Source organism: Pan paniscus, chromosome 16, assembly GCF_029289425.2.
Source record: "Pan paniscus chromosome 16, NHGRI_mPanPan1-v2.0_pri, whole genome shotgun sequence".
Taxonomy (NCBI): Eukaryota; Metazoa; Chordata; class Mammalia; order Primates; family Hominidae; genus Pan; species Pan paniscus.
Genome location: NC_073265.2, coordinates 42,452,799 through 42,469,282, shown reverse-complemented (window position 1 = coordinate 42,469,282; position 16,484 = coordinate 42,452,799).

Here is a 16,484-nt window from a genome sequence, read left to right as displayed (position 1 = left end):
CTTTATTTATCATTGCCAAAAACTAGAAGCAACTAAGAAGTCCTTCAGTAGGTGAATGGGGAAATACTGTGGTACATACAGACAATGGAATATTATTCAGTGCTAAAAACATCAAAGAGCTGTCAAGCCATGAAAAGACATGGTGGAAAATTAAATGCACATTGCTAAGTGAAGGAAGCCAATCTGAAAAGCCTACAAACTGTATGATTTTGATAACAGAACATTATTTAAAAGGCAAAACTATGGAGACAGTAAAAAGATGAGTGGTTGCCAGAGGTTGAGGGATAAAAGGAGAAATAAATAGGTATTTATTTATTATAATAAATAATAATAAATAGCTATGATATTTAACACAGATAATTTTTAAGGCAGTGAAAGCAGCCTGTATGAAACTACAATGGTGGATACATGACATTATACATTTGTCCAGACTCATAGAATGTAAAACACCAATAGTGAACTCTAATGTAAACTATGGATTCTGGGTGGTGATAATGTGTCAATGTAGGTCCATCAGTTGTAAAAAATGGACCATTCTGGTAAGGGATGTTGATAGTGGGGGAGGCTGGGCATGTGTTGGGGCAAGGGGTATACGGGAAATTTTTGTAACTTTCACTCAATTTTTCTGTGAACCTAATACAGCTCTTTAAAAATTCTTTTTAAAAAACTTATTAATGGGTGAGATCTCTAATTTATATCAGATAGTATAAACTCCTTTTAATTTATCTGCAAGGAAATGGCTGCCTTGATTGTCCCCAAGGACCCATGAGGACCAAAGGGATATGGAAGCACCTCAGAAACTATAAATTGCCACATAAAATGCATCACTGTCATCACTACTAATTTTAAATTGAAATATAAAATGTATGGAGCATCTGCAGAGCACCATATGGCCCACTATTCCTCACATTCTCCCCTCTCTCTTCCCTTCCTGCCTGCCCTTCCTCCTTTTCCTGGTTTCCTTCACCACACACTCCAACACTCTGTACTCTTCTTCCTAGGTGGCCTAACCTCAGAAGACACGGTGCCATCTTTTGCATTTAAAAACTCAGGACTAACGACAAAGAAATAAACATTGATGATGTACAGCTAACTGAGAAAAGCCTAATTCCAAGTGTTGCTCTGCCCCTAGTAAACAGATGAACATCATGTACACATGAAAAAGCAGTAGAAAAATAATGACAAGAAATGCAATAATGTAGCATCAAATGGACATGAGATTCTCCTTTTCTTTTTCTTTTTTTTTTTTTTTTTTTTGAGACGGAGTCTCACTCTGTAGCCCAGGCTGGAGTGCAGTGGTGTGATCTCGGCTCACTGCAAGCTCCGCCTCCCCAGTTCACGCCATTCTCCTGCCTCAACCTCCCAAGTAACTGGGACTACAGGTGCCCGCCACCACGCCCGGCTAATTTTTTGTATGTTTTAGTAGAGGCGGGGTTTCACTGTGTTAGTCAGGATGATCTTGATCTCCTGACCTCGTGATCTGCCTGCCTCAGTCTCCCAAAGTGATGGGATTACAGGCGTGAGCCACCGCACCTGGCCGAGATTCTCCTTTTCTTTTATTGCCGTTCCAATGTTCTTAAAGCAACTTTAAATATTAAATCTAATTTTTCATGTACTGTATCCCCAAGGCCCTCACCACATCCTTAAAACACCTTTCCCATCACTGAAAAAAACAAACAAACAAAACAAAACTTTAAGATCAAATTCATGTGGTCAGAGTCTAGATCTTCTGTCAGACAAATGAATACCTGATAGTCTCCCTTTCTAGACAAGTCAGAAAGCATAAGTGGGCTGTTTTTCCTCATGTGTTTCCTCTTGTTTGCTCCTGCTCTCTGGGTGCCTACATCTATCCACACTTCATCAGAAGAGCTATCAGCTGAGCAGCTGGTCTCCTAGAATCCTGTGACTGACAGTGGCATCCTCCTATGTGGACCGTGGAACTGGCCAGTCCCCATGGCTAACACATCCCACTGTCGGGGCAGCCAGGATTGTTCCTATCAACCATCCTCATCCATTGCCCCACCCCCAGAAACCTGCTTTGGGGTCTCCAGAGGCATCTTCCCTTCCCCATTAATGAAGCAATCATACAATCATATTTTCAGTAATGGCCCCACCGTGCACTGTTGCTGAGATGTTCCCATTTTCAAAAAAAAAAAATACATACATATTTTAACACATGTGTACATACATTTTACATAGATATGTAAATATATGTAAAAATACTATACATGCATGTATCTCAATCATCAGAGGTACATGGGGATGTGCAGAGGACTTTGCCAAGGCACCAAATAGACATTTTTCTGGAGCATCAGTTTGACTCAAAAGTAACCAACTTAAGACATACCTTTATATGAAAACAAGTATATCATGAAGTAGAATAAAAATTTTACAAACACTTTTAAGATAAAAGTGGAAACTTGAAAGACATTCCCTGGGAAGCTTTGGTCAGATCCCTGAGGTTCAAATGCACTCTCCTATGCCTGATGTCAGTGGGAAATGTGACACGCTGAGCACCTAGAGGCACAAGGAGCGGTGATTACACTTGGCAGGGACTTTATAAAAACCCTCTGGTGCGTTCTAATTTACTTCCTGGAGAGTAAATGACCCAGCTTACTGATGCCAATGTGGAACCTTGAGAATCACCTTCATTTGGTAACTGCAGGTAGAGCAAGCAACAGTGGGACTTGCCTTTCGTGTCCTGCCTATGCCCAGCCCCTGTTGGGCTGCTTCCTGCAAGGAATTGGGCCAACTGCCACCAGTACCAAGGGAGAAATCTGGTGCTGCTCTGTTTTAGTAAATCTAGCACATTCAGTCGCCCTTATTTTAATAGCAGGCTTGCCTTGCTATATTCATAAACCAAAAAGCTGAGGCCAAGCATGACCATAAAAGTGTTTTCTGACTTATTAATTTTACCATGTGAGTCCTGAGTTTCTCCAGACAGGAAAATGTTTCTCCAGCTCTTGCTTCTTTTCATTCAAGTGAGACTTTAGCTGCCTGTAAAAACTCACCCTAGTATGTCTAAAGTCACCAGAGGTGCCTCAGGTGTGTGCAATAATTAATCAGAACATCTACCAACATCTCTTTCTGCTCTGATTCACCATCAGTGTCCCTGGTAAGAAGTTCACTAAGTGGGTCCCACTGCTGTCACTGCAAACTGTACTCAGATGCTTCATGTTGCAGACACTGTCTTCTGTGCTTTCAGAGGCAGCAACCCTTGAGATTCCAGGTGTATTTTGTGTGGAAGTGGAGAGGTTGACTTTTTCACCCACTCTGAGTCCTCTGTTAGCATTCAGTACCAAAGCAACATTCCTGATGCCTCTGCACCTCACCCTGTTGCCTGTGGAAGCAGCTGCTCAATTTCTGCCTGCAGTTTTCCTTATTACAAGGCCAGAGACCTAAGACCAGACTGTAGATCAATATTAAAGAGAGACACCATGTAGTCTTACCCTCTTACCCCTTTTCATTTTCTTTCATCTCCCTCACTGTATAAAACCCCCTTCCTCCTTTGCATATCAGTTTACTCTAATTGAATACCTGGATTCCTCCTTCCACCAGCTCATCCTATATTCATGGACATGCCTGAATCCTCAAGGCAGGTGCCTGTTAAGGTCAAGACAGAACCCCAGACATACAGATGAGAAGCCTTTCAAAGGTTTGAAAATTAACCTCCATATACTGATACATTCTTTGCGTTATTTTTATTAGGTAATACTGGATCTGACCCAGAAAGTGCAAGAGAATTTATCCTGTTAAGTCCAGGCAAATCTGGGCTTTCCTACCTTCTTCGCACAATCATTTGGTTTTTAGAGGTTAAAAGACTATTTTATTATTGTCCTGCAGATCGTCTTCCAAGCCCTCAATCCTGTTGTGATGTTTAATTTTATATGTAATCTTAATTGGGCCATGGGATGCCTATCTGGTTAAACATTATTTCTGGCCGTGTCTATGAGGACATTTCCAGAAGAGATTAGCATTTGAATTTGTGTATTGAATAAAACTGATTGCTCTCTTCTATGTGGTGGGTATCACCCAATCTGTTGAGGGCCTAATTCGAACAAAACTGCAGAGGAAGGTTGAATTTGCTCTCTGCCTGACTGCTTGAGCTGATCATCAGCCTTCTCCTTCCCTGAGCGCTGCTGGTTCTCAGGCCTACAGACACAGATAGGAATCCATCCCATGAGGTCTTAGGCTCTCAGGCCCTCAAGATACACCTCAGCTTTCCTGGGTCTCCAGCTTGCAGACAGCCACTGTGGGACTCTCAGCCCCCATAATCACATGAGCCAGTTCCTTATAGTAAATTTCCTTATACGTATGGTGTGTGTGTATATGTGTGTGTGTGTGTGTGTGTGTGTGTATTCTATTGGTTCTGTTTCTCTGGAAAACCCTGACTGATGCAACGCCCAACCCGGTAGCCCTAATGGCCATTATGTGACGGATCATCATATGAGCATAATGAACCTCCTATTCTACAGGAACCAAGGTAAAAAGCACTCACATTTGTTAAAATCCCTTCTAGATCTTCAGTTGAAATGTGATACAACAGAACAAAATGCTATTACATTAACCTAATTAGGAAGTTACTTGCTAAGAGCAAGTTTTAGAGTATTTATGTGTGTTTAAAAGCCAAAAAGATTATCAGCTGTACTTCTACAGACTTTGAGGCTCCTGTGTTTGTTTGATTTACCAATTTCTAAATTTAGGTGGAGGATTCTGCTATGCACTTGAACTGCTGGTCAATTCTGCATGAGCAGGCAGGGGACAATATCAGAAAGGATACCAGAATTGTGGTCAAGAAATATTAATACACAAAAGACATTTTTGCAAAATAGAAAATATATGAAATGGCAAGCAGAACATTTGAAAAAATAAATGGTTTCGTTTAGTTATTTGGAACTGCATAAGGTTCCACGTATAGAAGCCTCTGCAATGAACTCATGGTGATTCCTTATTCAGAATGGAAAAACAGGGGACTTAAGGTAGTTTAAATGTTTCTATATTTCTTTCTCATTTCAGCTTTGCACAAGACTCTACAATCTTAAATTTTTACAGCTGGAAGAACCACAGTCTAGAGATAAATACCCCTACTTTGAAGAAGTGAATAAGTAGAAGATTGGAGATTAGAATTCACATATTGTAATTCAACGGGATAGGGCCAGGTCTTAGAAGTACAGTGCCTCTCAGACAGCATCTCCTCTTGTCAAAGAAAATCTTCTAATTAGCTGATACTGAACAGTTCAGTCACCCACCTCACTGATCAGGAGCCTGCTTGTTGAAGACTACAGCCATACGGAACACTAGAAGCAAGAAGAAGCAAAAGCTTGGAGAAACACAGACGGGTGATATCAGCTTGTCCCACTGTGAGTTTCTCACATCCTAGCACTACAGTCATGCTGCCTTGGTTCTTAGCCCAGTCACAGATGTGAGATATTGAGCAAGTTAGGTAACCGTTCTGAGCCTCGGTGTTCTTATCTGTAAAATAGGGATAGTAATTTTTTTTCCCCTCATGAGATTGTAGACAGGATTCATGAAGTAACATGTAAAGTGATTGGAACATTACCTGTTATATATAAAGTACTTGTAAATGGTGTTTTTGTTTTTGTTTTTATTATTACTCTAAATACAACTCTGCAAGTATGATTGTCAGGTTGTTTATCCACGGCAGATCAGAAGCCAAAAATCAGTCAAGTAGGAAAATATTCTACTAGAAAAGCATTGGCATTAACAGCACAACAAGGCCATGGCCAACAAGTTGAACATGACAAAAAGACAGAAAGACAACGAGAATAGGATATAGAAACTCAAAACATATCATTCTGGGTCTTTTTTCATTTCAGGGAAAACAGTAGAAAACATTTCAATAGTTCTTAACGATATTTTATTAATAAATAGTAAAATACAGTGTCATTCAAACTAGTAAATATAGTATCATTCAAACTAATAAACTTAATGGATAAGATTTAAATCATGTTCAAAATATCCCCATGAGAAATTTCTTGTAGCATGAGTGCCTGGGAATTTTTGCTTTTCTTAAAGATGTGGTATAATTTTGCCTTTCTGACAAAAATGATAGACCTGACCTTTTTTTCCGTCACTTTGACTACCAGTAAGCTTAGAACCAAATTTCAACCTTCCTACAAAAGCCACAAAGGGCCTTAGGGGCCTTTTCATTCTAGTTTTTTTGGTGGGATCATGATTTTCTACTCCAGATTTACAACGTTTTTGTTCTGAATTTTACATTTCTCTTTTTTATTTTGATTATTTTATTGTACAGCACAATCTGGCTCCAATTCTTTGTGAAAGATCTCCTATTCTTAATAAATGTAAATGCTCAAAAACTTATTTTTGAAGTCTGATATATGCACAAAATGGTCTTGGAAAATTTCATTCCAAATATTTTATTAAATTAAATTCAGAAACTATGGGGATAAGCTATTTAGAAGAATATCCCTTCTGGGAAATTGCTTATTGTGTAACTCTCCCGAACAAGACAGCATTACTAAATGTCCTTCTCTTCTAAATGAAGCCGCAGGTTTATCCCAACTCCAATTGCCTCCAAAGTACTAGAGCTGCCACCTTTCTCCAATGGGGAAAAATGAGCAACATTGAGCCTAAGTACCAATCAAGGGACAGAAAGCCTGGTTCTTAGACTTCATGTCTCAGAGCTCAGAGGCATAAGCCCTGGTAAGAATGCTCTCAGCCGGCTGGCTAATAGAAAATAGGAAACTTTAGAATCCCAGCCCTAATTTCATTCAGGTCCCAGATAAATATCACCCCAGGAGAGAGCCGCCATTGACCACCTACGTAAAGCAGTCTCCCCACTCACAACCCAGCCTATTCTGCTTACACTGATCTATTTCTCCATGGCACAAATATTTAGTTATTTATTCTACTAGCTCTTGATTATCTGGGTCTTCCAATTAGTGTAAGTTCCATGAAGTCAGTGACTATCTGTTTCATTTTGTTGCTTTGTCTCAAGTTCCTAAAATAGTATCTGACAAGCATTGAACACACAGCCAATATTTGTTGGTTGAATGGACAAGAGGATGAATACGCGAAAGTGATTGACCAAGAAGGATATTTTTTCTTTCTGCCACTTTGGAATGAAATGAGATATTTTGAAACTTATAACTTTAAGCCCTTTCAGGTCTTTGAATAAAAATCAATTTGTAAAAATTAAGTGCATTATATCAATCAAACCATGAGACAAAACCTGTCCTATCCAAAATCTCGTGGGTTGCCACATAGTACTCCCTTTTACCCTCTGGAGTCACACAGTCAGTCTAACCTCTCTTGTACTAAATCACTCAAAAATTCACATCCCCTGGGCAGGCTTCTTTCCTGGTCATCATTCTATATTTGACTGAGGGTCAAATCCATATAGAAATCCTACATATACCAACCTGTCTAAAATTAAACTTTGCTTTTCCCCCAGGCCAATTCTCTGAATATTCTATTACCCTGGATAGTAGCCCATTGGCTCTTTTTCTCTATGGTCATGGGTTTTGTTTTTAGGGTTATGAAGCATGGAGCAGGCCCCAAGAGTGTGAGATACCAGCCAGGCCACATTTAAGAAAGATGGGATGAGAAATGAAAGAATAGAGATGACATGGAAGTCAGAGTGTCTTTATGTGGCAGGCTAAGCTAGCCCCACAATGCAGCCAAGCTCCCACATGCATAAGATATACGTCCACTGAGGGAAATTACAGGCAGGAAGGCAAAACCGAGACCACTCACTTCTCAGTTTGCCTGGAGCAGCACAGCATTGAAGGAACGAAGTCCCAGTGAGTAAGAGCAATGATCATTAGGGCAATTTGGGATACTGTATGTTGGCAGCTGTTTTGTGCAAATACTGTTGCTTCTCATGTGGCCAGCTTCATCTTGATCTCCAGTTGTGGCTCAGAATATAGGTAAATTCATGAGTTGGGAGTTTGGTGTACGATTATTTCGTCACCTGGATATTTGGCATAGCACCCAACAATTTGTTTTTTCTGATCCTCTCCCTCCTTCCACCCTCCTCCTTCAAGTAGGTCCCAGTGTCTGTTGTTACCTACTTTCTGTCTATGTGTTCTCATTATTTAGGTCCCACTTATAAATGAGAACATGTAGTATTTGGTTTTTGGTTCCTGACTTAGTTTGCTTAGAATAATGCCTCTAGCTCCATCCATGTTCCTGCAAAGAACATGATCTCATTCTTTTTTACGACTGCATAGTATTCCATGATGTATAGGTACCAAATTTTGTTTATCCAGTCTACTGTTGACGGACATTTGATTCCATGTCTTTGTTATTGTGAATAGTGCTACAATGAACATATGCATGCATCTTTGCAATAGAATGATTTATATTACCTTGAGTATATACCCAGTAGTGAGATTGCTGGGTTGAATGGTAGTTGTTTTTAGTTCTTTGAGGAATCACCATACTGCTTTCCACAACAGTTGGTTAGAGAAAAGGGAATGCTTTTACACTGTTGGTGAGAGTGTAATGCTTTCTACTAATATATACCACAGCCTACCTAAAGAGAATCTTCATGCTTGCCAAGATTTCTCCACCCCACCCTAAGAACAGAGTGACAAAACCTGAGCCAAAGCATAGCAGAAACTATTAGCAGGACACTCTGGCCTGGTTCAGTTCCTCTTCTCCCTATCAGGCAGGTATTAAATCCCAATGCCTGCCATTTTTGACTCAGCTTTCTCTGTCATAGGGTTGAGTTATAAAACCATTTTGTCCTGATATCTATTTATTTCCCTTTTCAATTCCCAGTATTCATTCTTCTAACATTTTCATGATGTTTTGATAACTTGCAAAACAGGAAAGGTTTAAGATACTTCATAGAAAACCTGCCTTAAATGCTGAGTTCCTTCTACATAATCCTAGAGATTAATAAGTAACGCCTATGCCAGATTTTAGAGTTTGCAAAACACTTTCTTATTGCTATCATTTAACAGTGGCAACAACCCCAAGAGATAGGTATTCACATCCTCACTGGTGAGGAATGGAAAGCCCAGAGAAGGCAAACAGCTTGCCCAGTCACACGTGGGACCTGGGACACTTTCTACGTTGTGAGGCCCCACAGATGTGCATCCCACCTTTGCAACCCATCTAATTGTATAAAGGGAACCACAAGCCAAAATAATCATCTTTCATCCACAGTATCTCCCTCATGCCCCCCTTTTCCAGAGCCAAGAATAGATCATATTTCTTCCCACTCACTTAGCCGTGCTGCCCTCATCTGCATGCACTGTGAATTTTTTCTATAAATCCAAGTAAGGATTATTCTTTTGTTCATTTTAGCTCTGTTTACTCAGTGCCTACTATGTGCAAGGCATCAATAGTGTGGCTATGAGGGGGTAGGAATTATTTATCAAATAATTACAGATGAGAGCATTATTTATTTTTTTAAAAAAATTCACTTAAATCATGCAGGATGCAATGATCTATATTGTGCTCAAAGCAAAGTAAATCACAGAGCAGCTGGCTCCAATTCTTTTTTAAAGTAAGCAGGGTATAAATAATAAATAGAATAAAAGTGTCACTGTGAAAATTTTATCAGAGGCAGTAAGTGTAAAGGAGTTAAGAGGCTGGGCGTCAGTCCAGGCCCCACCACCAGCAGTGTGTGACCTTGGGTGAGTCACCTCACCTCAATGGGCCTCCATTTTCTCCTCTGTAAAATATGTGAATTAAATGGAGTGATTTTTAAAGTGCCCTTTCTGATGAGCAGTCTCCTCATTCTGAAGCTGAACATCATGCAGTGCATCTATCCGACCTTTATCCCAACATGTGGCCCAGCAGCTGAGAGAAACACGAGGACATGGTAGCACTTGGGATCACAAATGATACAGTGCCACCAAGAGCAAATGGGTGATCGACTTGAAAGGCAATAAGCTGGTGTGTAAAATATAATGGATTTGGAAAAATAAATATAATAAATGAATACTGGAGCAATTCCTAGTATTGGAGTAGTATCTTACAAATAATAAATACTCAGGTGAAATTAAAAATCAATAGGTAGTAACATACCAATACTGGTTCCCTAGTTGTGACAAATGCACCGTGATAATGTAAGATGTTAACAATAGGGTATCATGGTGCAGGGAATATGAGGACTCTCTGTACTATCTTTGCAGCTTTTCTGTACATATAAAACTATTCTAAAATATAAAATTTACTTAAAAAACAAATCAACAGGTTATCCTCATCTACCTAACTGAGAACCATCTGCAAGCTGAAGTTCATCATCTCCCTTTACCTGCACAAAACAGGCTAGGGGTAGATTTAGGATTATCATTTTGCTGTCAAGGAATCATCTTCGTTTTTATGAATATATTCTAATCCTTTCGATTTTGTGTGAACATCCTTATAGTATTAATCAGGAAGTTTAAGTGGGCTGGTCGAATTATTTTATATGAATATCAGGACAGCGAGAAATGTGAGCTCTTCTTGTCAGTTGGAAACCCTGTTCACAGAATTGGAAATAAATTGTCCAAGCCAGGTTGACCAGTGCTGACATTTCCACACTCACCTAGTCTCTTTAACCTCCTGTTTAAAAAGTGAAAGTTAAGAAGTCCAACCTGAAACTATAAGGCAATAACAATCATAGTAAGTTTACAAACTCATCTTTAAGGGATCACTGTTGAAGACAAAGGACCTAAAGAAAGCTTGCATCTAACTTCACCTGGTATTTGGCTACCATTTAGAAACAAAGCAAACACACACACACACACGCACACACACACACACACACACCGGATTCAAGATGAAAAAGTCCATAGTATTAATAAATCCACAGTGTGAAAAGCTGCATGGATAAAGGAAAATGTCTTACCAGTTTTCTTCAGTAACATTAGCAAATTCTTACATAACCTATATAGCATTAAAGTCTGCAAATCTGGCCTAAGTTTATCTTCAAGGCATAGACTTCTGAAATGTGCTCTCTTTGGTCTACACATTGCCTTTTGACATAGTCTATTAACTGGAAGCTCCAGCATCCCTTAATATGATTCCAGCAGCCTTAGCTCTCTGCTCACAAATAATTGATGTTCCCGTTGCACCAAGCATCGTTTGCAACTGATAAGCAGCAGAGTAATTGGCACCTTCACAGGATATTAGGCAGGAGGAGGGGGGGAAAGGACCACCCTTTGCAGACAGGAAGCAGACAGCAGAAGGTAACCAAATAATCATGTGCCTGCTAAGAAGGCTAAATTCTTCTTGACAAATTATATACCTTGCATTTCCTATAGTAAATATCCAGTTTTGTATTTATCAACACACATTGTAAGATAAAAATGTCAGGTTAGGGTGCTTTCTGCGTTTATTAAAGATAAGGTGTTGATGTCACAATTTAATCTCAGTAGCAAGCAAGATTTGATATAACTTCTAGTAATACCTAGCATTAGCAGCTTATATGTTTTCCATACTCATTTCAATATAATTTATGATGCTGTCATAATGAATACATGGACATGAATTATTATGAAATTAGAATAGAATTCCTATACAATTCTGTATAATTCAGTGTCACCACAAATACAATATAAGTAAAGAATCTAGATTAACCTGTGCTAAATATTTTTAAATATAACCATTGATTTTAAAAAAACACATGAAAAAGCTCGAGCTTTCCCAAATTTGGAGGAAAGTATATTATATTTTCAGGATAAAAGGATGTCAATGTGATTTTGACACTGACATTGAGCATATGTTTTTAAAAATTATCTGTTTCAGAATAAATTAGTTACCTCAGGATTATAACTGAACAATAAGTGTACATGTGAGAGCAAGTCAGGAGCTGGGACACAGATCAGCTAATTTGTGCTAAGACACTATGTTCAGTATCACACCATCTCTACCCCAACAAAACTCCTGGCCTCTGGTGAAGATTAGAGGCTGTGAAATTCATGCTATAGACTCAGGCTAAAGGTAAAGTGAGAAGGGAAATGCAAAGACCAAAGTCCTAGTTCAATATTCTACAACACCTGACCAAACTGCCCACTCCCTCCCCCACTATCACCACCACAAACCTGTGTTTTCCCCCTTCCTACTTTCACTGAAATCCCACTCCGATTCTGCCATTGTAGGACTTGATCTGGGGCCATCTCAACCTTAGAAGAAACCTCCATTTGACCCAGATCAAATCCAGATCTTTCTCAGCCAAGTCACCCTTGTTCTCTCACCAAACAAATTCCTTCCATCCTTTCCTATGGACTTCCTGAACCTGGCCACCTCTGCCACAGACCCTGTGCTCTGATCCTCTGCTAGCATTTGATATTTCTGCATATATCTGATGCATTTGCTTAGACTCTCAACCCAACCAACAGCTCCAATCCTAGCTCACCCTCAGTCTCTTCCAGATCAATTGTGTCAGCAGATAGACCAACCTGGGTATCTCTCTGAGCCAGGATGCTGGGCCCTTGATAAAACCATCTATTCATTTCAGAAACTTCATTCTCTTGAATTGATTAGCCTGACTACATTGGCTTATTGCCTGACTTTCATTTATTCCTTAACTATGTATTGAGACCTTACTATAAGCCAAGGAATCAGATATGCTATTGGCTCCCTAACTCCTTCCCTACCCAGCTGTTCTCATTCTCCAAAGGCACCTGCCAATCCACCTAGGCCAGTGGTTCTCAACTTTTGGTCTCAGGGACTTTTGCACTCTGAAAAATCATTGAGAACCCAAAGAGCTTTTCTTTATGTGGATTACACCTTCAAATATTTTCTGTATTTGGGAAGAAATTGAGAAAACATGGAAGTATTTACTGACTTACTGAAAATAGCATGATGAGCCCATCACATATTAACACAAATGACACGTCTACGAAAATATTTTCCAAAACAAAAATAATTAACAAGAAGTATGACATTGTTTTGCAATTTTGCTAATCTCTCTAATGTATAAAACAGTTCAATTTTCATATTTGTTCTGTATCCATTCTGTTCTAATGTGTTATTTTGTCTGAATTATATGAAGAAAACCTGGCCTCACACAGATATGTATACAGTTGAAAAGAGGAGTATTTGAAAAGGCTTTTCAGATAATTGTGAATAATCTTCTCTGATACTACACTCACACTCAACAAGTAGTAATGCAGTAGGATCTCAAAACTTATTGATAAACTTTTCATACTCAATACCTTAAGAGCTATTGATTTATCTTGCATTGTGAGGGGATCTTTTACCCCTTTTGTAACATATGTGATTGAGCATTTAGAAAATATTGGTTCTCAGAGCTATGCAGATTAAATGTTGACACATTTTATTATATAATATCAACAGATCACATTTGCCTCAAAAACATGCTAAGTGAAAGAAGGCAGACACAGACAGCTATGTATTGTGTGATTCCATATACTATGATATTCTGGAAAGAGCAAAAATATGAGAACAAGAGTCTGATCAGTGGTTTGCAGGGACTGGGAGGAAGAGGAGATTATTGATTCTAAAGAAACACCTGCAAGTTCATCCATGTTGTCAAAAATGACAGGATTTCACCTCTTTTTAAGGTTGAATAGTGTTCCATCGCATGTATACTGTATTTTCTTTATCCATTTATTCATTGATGGACTCTTACGTCGTTTCGGTGTCTTGGCTATTGAGAATAATGCTGCAAAGAGCACAGGAGTGCAGATACCTCTACAGCATCCTGGTTTCATTTCTTTTGGATATGTACTTATAAGTGGGATTACTGGATTGTATGATAATTCTGCTTTTCATTTTTTGAGGAACTCTCATACTGGTTTCCATAGTGACTGTATCAATATGCCTTTCTCCAGAAGTATACAAGGGTTCTCTTTTCTCCACATCCTCACCAACACTTGTTATCTTTCATCTTTTTGATGACAGCCATTCTAACTTTGTAACTAAAAATAAATTTATTTAAAAATATTTCTGGAAATGTTATGGATTGATGGAAATATTCTATGTCCTATTTGTGTAGGAGAATACATGACTATATATATATATACCCAATCTCATTGGACTGCATACCTTAAGAAGTAAATTTTACAATATGTATAATAAGCTGGACTTTCAAATAAATCACGTTTCTTAAAATCACCATCTATCTTATCAGAAATATTGGGAGGCTCTCAGGTTCACGGTGTTGGATACAAATTTCCCAAAATTCTAATCTTTGCTTGAAAACTTGAATTTCATTTCATGGATAACAAATACTTTCAGCTTATCACATCTACACTTAAAGTATTCAATTCCTTTTTTCTTTAAGCTCCAAAAGATTGATTTCAAAATGACACCACATCTGGCACTGTAATGCTATTCAAAATTGCTCTGTCGCACATTACACAATAAGTTACATTAACATCACAGAAGCCAAAGGAAAGATAGCATTCGTCATACCTTTTATTGATGTGACAGGCTCACTTCATTTATTTTGCAGAAAATGTATGTCAAGTACTGAAGCCTGAATACTCATAGTTTGTCTGCTCTGTCATTCTTTCAAGTAAAAATGATGTTCCATAAAAAAGGTGGCTAGATATTCCCAACTCAAATAATCAAACAAATGCCTTTCCTTGAGACAGCTATAGTACTTCAGAATGCAGCAAAAGTGCTTTATGCATTCTTCCAATTTTATCAAACAGAATGTTAAAAAGATACGTACTCAAAGGTTAAGATTTAATAAAATTAACCATTTTTACAGCTTTGGCAAAGACTTTTTTTTTTTTTTTTTTTTGAGACAGAGTCTTGCTCTGTCGCCCTGGCTGGAGTGCAGTGGCGCGATCTCGGCTTACTGCAAGCTCTGCCTCCCGGGTTCACGCCATTCTCCTGCCTCAGCATCCTGAGTAGCTGGGACTACAGGTGCCTGCCACCACACTTGGCTAATTTTTGTGTATTTTTAGTAGAGTCGGGGTTTCACCGTGTTAGCCAGGATAGTCTTGATCTCCTGACCTCGTGATCTGCCCGCCTCGGCCTCCCAAAGTGCTGGGATTACAGGCGTGTGCCACCACTCCCAGCCTCATGCTCATATTTTGAGTCCAGTTGGACCAAACAAAAGCCTACCAATCAAGAGGATTGTCTACTTGACTGACACAAGGTTCTGAAAAGAATTATTCTGCTTCTGCAATACACTGAGTTTAAATTATTTTCCCCTAAACATGTAATTCTCCGGAAATGGCCAAGAAATTGCTGCTTTTAAATCAAGTTTCATGATCAAATACTAGGTTTTGGATCTGACATTCATGAGACATCTGTAACAAGTGAGGTTACTTAAGGGATTTATAATAATTTGCTTTAAGATTTAAAAAGAAAAATATAAAAATACAGAACGACATGACAACTTTACATGCATGGACCATGTGCACCTAAAATTTACCTCTAAAGAACTAGTTAACCAAAAATCTTGCCATAAAAGCTGAAGCTCACATGCACAAAACAAAATGATTGCAAGAAAGCTCTAGATTTCGTGCCTAATTATGTATTTCTTGAAATAAGATGTGGTGCTGGCATGAATTTGCCATATTGATAAAAGAGATGTCATATTGCTTTATTTTTTAAATCAAATCTTGAATATAGCTCTAAGCCCCTAATCTCTATGGTGTAAAGGAAAAAAAATCAGCCTCTATTATTCTTGGAGCACTTTCTTCAACCTCTCTAAGGAATCAGAAAAGAATATGGGGTGTTTGTGGCATCAGAAGACAGAGGCAGAGTTTCAACCCTGGCCCATTATCATCATCTCTGAAATGTGATGGCCCAAAACCAGCAAAGACATTTTTAAGCGAACCTGGCTTCTTAAAATTTGCAAATATGCAGTAGGGAATACCATGACTGCCAAGACACTTTGGTGGCTCTCCTTTCATTGTTGCTAAGACATAAAAATGTTTGCACCATTTTTGCACCATTGTCGTATATGTCAACATTGTTTTTCCAAGATAAATCATGAGATGCAAAAAAGGTTGCTCAATACTTTTGATTATTTCAGCACCCACCTGTATTGGTTGCCACGTAGTCATATAAATGATCATCTTTGATGATTCGTTGATGCTGAAACTGAATGGATACAAGCAAACCTAGATTCATCCATTTGAAAGGGAAAAGTAATTCAACATTCAAATCAAATTAATTCAGACTGAACACACATAGCTCAATTAGTCTCTTAGCTATTATATGCACTTTTCAAGCCAATGCAAGGGAATAATTAATTTACCTAAAGATGCCTCATTTGAAAATGTTTTGCTTTTAAAGACCTTATCATCTTTACTTTAATATATTCAATTCCTTTTCTTTAAACTGTTAAATACTGGTCTTAAAATGGTGTCACAAGTGGCACCATAGTTTTATTTTAAATGTTCTGTTGCCCATAACAAAATAGGGTTAGTTATTAATATCACTAAAGCCAAGGGAAAGACAGCTGTCATCATACTTTTGTTTCCCATTTACAGTTTCACTCATATTCCTCCCTTCCAGAGTCACAGAATTCTCTATAGTCAGTTTCATGTTTTTCATTTTCTTTATATACATACGGT